Below are 3936 nucleotides of genomic sequence, written 5' to 3'. Positions count from 1 at the left end.
TCTCCCCATGTTGCAAGGTATTTTTAAAGACCGTCAGTTAATGATAAATGTGCTAAACTCTGAAAATCCTGATATAATCCATGCTGTTTCTGTATTCTTAAAACATGTCTTTAAAATGAGGAATGTGTAACTTGATTTAAAATCTAATCATGTACATCACGTGACAAATGTTAATATCCAATCTGCATTGTACTATGGGCCTTGAAGCCTAAATTACTGAATAAAATGTCTGTCTGTCTGTAAGAGGCGACTATGCTTGCCATGAGAGGTGACTATGTTTGCCGTAAGAGGCGACTATGCTTGTCGTTAGAGGCGACTATGCTTGCCATGAGAGGCGACTGTGTTTGCCGTAAGAGGCGACTATGCTTGTCGTTAGAGGCGACTATGCTTGTCGTTAGAGGCGACTATGTTTGCCGTAAGAGGCGACTATGCTTGTCGTTAGAGGCGACTATGCTTGTCGTTAGAGGCGACTATGTTTGCCGTAAGAGGCGACTATGCTTGTCGTTAGAGGCGACTATGCTTGTCGTTAGAGGCGACTATGTTTGCCGTATGAGGGGACTATGCTTGCCGTGAGAGGCGACTGATAGGATCGGGTGGTCAGGCTCGCTGACTTGGAAGACGTATATCATCGTATATCAGTTGTGTAGATCGATGATGTCAGTCACTGGATTGTCTGGGCCAGCTTTGATTATTTACAGACCGCCGCCACATAACTGGAATACTGAGTGCGGCGTTAAAAAACAAACACGAAGCTAACGGTTTTCGTTAATGTTCATAACTTAAACTAATTTATTACAACTCAGTTTAAGTGATTAGTTGAGAGAAATTTGCACGTCCACAGATTGCTAAAAGTGGCAAAGATGTGGGATTGGATTCCTGACCTTCTATACGAAACATTTAAAGCGGGTTCTCCAGAACGTTCGTTATTTCTTGCAAAAACATGCACTACCATTAAGTTTTCTTAATTACGTTTATTCGAGCTTTTCATAAACATTTTCCCTGGTACAATCCAAAAATTAAGGAAAAAGGTTTGTAAGTGAATAACTTCCACGTTGAAGTAACTTTTGTCTTTGAGTATATTTAATCATGTCAGAAATAGAAAAATTCCAAGTGCAAGAAAGTAATGACGTAAGCAATTAGAACATATCTGAAAATGTTCATACCAATATTTTTAAGTTTACCAGTGGGTAAAAAAGGACCCTCATCCTATCTCGTCCTTCGTTTCTTTAAAATCAGGAGGGGAATATAAACAGGAGTTTTTTTCATTTTTAAAAACAGAATACTGATTTATTTGTGTAATTTACGATGCAAAGGCTAGTAACAAATATTATCATTAAAACCGGAATATTGTTAAAACGAACCACGTTCCAGCTTCGGAGGGACGACAAGAATATTGCCAATATACTAGAAGACCAACCTGTAGAGCACTTTTACAAGTTGCTTGGTTGAATTCGTCATGTCAGAAAGCATATTATTAGACACTAAAATCATGACTATCGGACAATGTTAACTGTGTTTGTGAATTTCACCGACTGCCAAAAGTGCGTTGACCCCATTTAAGGTCGGAAGTATAACAAACCATATATTTCTAGGTTCTTTATGACTGGACGAGTAATTTGATATGCATATCGACACAATTTTGAATTTTGACCCCTGTTTGACCTTTGTTGACCCTTCCTCAAAATGCCCGGGATTTTCAACCGGGCAGCCAAAGTCAAAATTGTTCAGTATACATCAGGAAACTCAAAAACACTTTCAAACCTTTGTTTCCATGATTTGGTCACGGGACCTACAGGTTGGTCCTTGACTAATATTGTAACACTATTAGAACTATACCACGTGATTTACTTTTCAATAAACTTGTAAATGAAACTTTCACAGTTGTCCATATATTTAATCAAGTTATAATCTACAATAAATATGCGCTCGTCTGTGCAACGTGAAATTGCGTGAATTCAATCTCACCGCACACATGCACGACGCAATGTTCGTCGACGAAGCCAGGAAAGATATAAAATCATGGTCTAAGGGGCATAACTCTTGCAGGTATCGATTTCATTTTCCGAACCATGACTCATTCTGATGACGCACGTTATTCTAATGTATGAAATTGGTTCATGCGCTCAAACATACAAGCAAAACGCAATTAAACACAATTAAAATACATAGCCTAAACACGCACCGAACAACATCTATCATGCTTGTTACATAAAGTGAAAATAACGATTACAAAGAAGCGCCGTAAAATATACTCTTCTCGGTCAAGATGTGCAAAAGCTGATTATGTTTGCAGTAATTTCCTTAGACTAACATCTAGTCTTTGAAATGAACATATCGTACAGAAAAAACCCAGTTGTTTAGTTATCTTAATAAAAATATGCAGTGATCTAGACTTGCCAAACATTATAGACTTACATGGGCTGTATTTGATATATATTTGTATCAGGGTTTGTAAGACAGACTATAATTTCCTAAGCAGCTATCCCTAATGCGGAAGATTAACGATCCATTCTCTTTCAAAAATGAAAACAGTAGAAAAGAACATCAACGTGTGAAGAAATTGAATCAATTAGTTGACGACAAAAACATTTCTAGGAACATGCGTTTTTGTGATAAAATGTGTTAAATTAACGAAAGCGTGCCTGATTGCCTTGTTCTTAGCGTCATGTAACCAAGGATACAACACTTGTATACATATGCATGCACATTTCACCAATATGGCAGATATCATACGCTATACTACGTAGATCAAGGAACACTGATGTCGGGTTGTAAGATTTGTTTGTTCATTTCTGCGTTTGTTAACGCCGCACTCAGCAATGAACCAGCAACAAGACGGCGGTCTTTAAATCATCGAATCTGGACCAGACAATACAGTGATTGACATCGATCTACGCAATTGGGATACGATGACATGCATCAAGCAAGTCAGCGAACCTGACCACCCGGTCCCGTTAGTTGCCTCTTCTGGCAGGCATATGTTGCGGAAGGCCAGTTCTTATCCGGACCATCACAGGTCTCGGATTGTAAGCACAGCGTTGTCGTCACAGCAAGATTGAATACAAACACAAGATGTTTATTTACATATATATAGCCTGGGCCAGAGAAAATTGTTTGGGACAAGATTTGCCACGGGCCCTTCGTTTCTAACAAAGGTTCTACCACCATGTGGCCTTCACCTTGCCTATAATTTGTCTGTGAGTGAGTGAGTTGGGTTTAACGCCGCTTTTATCAGTATTCCAGTTATATCGCGGTGTGTCAGCTAAATGTGGGAGGCAAGCCCAAAGTGATGCAGGTCTCAGACGTTTACCACTTCGGTGAAACCCACGAGCACAGGTATGGTGCTGACATACCTAGAAACATAATCGGGGCGAACTGGGATTCGAACCCACAATCATAGGTTTCTGGCGTACCCAAGGGACGCAACTCTGCACAGTGAATCGCGGCGCCTTAGACGACTGGGCCACCCGTGCCCCCAATTTGTTTGTGAGAATGTCTTGCAAAGAAATATATCGAATGTAGCATTTAATAAACCAAATGGCATCATTAAGTTTAAACAACTGATTAAATCTTTCGGATGCTAAAATAATATACGACCGTTTATTACTGACTAGTAAACGTGCTTCGTTTTCGAATTTCATTGAGGATGAAATCCAATTTTCATATATACTATGTAACCCAGTGACTTACACGCTGACTTATATTGTAAGAGATAAGTCAGTGTTTGTTTAAATATTACTGTACAGACTTAATCCTATATGAATAAAATCATAACGTCGATGAATATGTATTAATATTGATGACAACATGGCTATGTAATTGAAACCACGCTGGTTTTATGACATTCCAAAAATGAAGCCTCCGGCTAAAGGGACATAACTCCAGTTTCACATAGTCTCCACTAGGAGCGCGTAAAAAGCGGAAGTACAGATTAAA

Source organism: Haliotis rufescens, unplaced genomic scaffold, assembly GCF_023055435.1.
Source record: "Haliotis rufescens isolate VD_foot unplaced genomic scaffold, xgHalRufe1.0.p SCAF_12, whole genome shotgun sequence".
In the NCBI taxonomy this organism is placed as follows: Eukaryota; Metazoa; Mollusca; class Gastropoda; order Lepetellida; family Haliotidae; genus Haliotis; species Haliotis rufescens.
Note: the sequence above shows the minus strand (reverse complement) of the source record.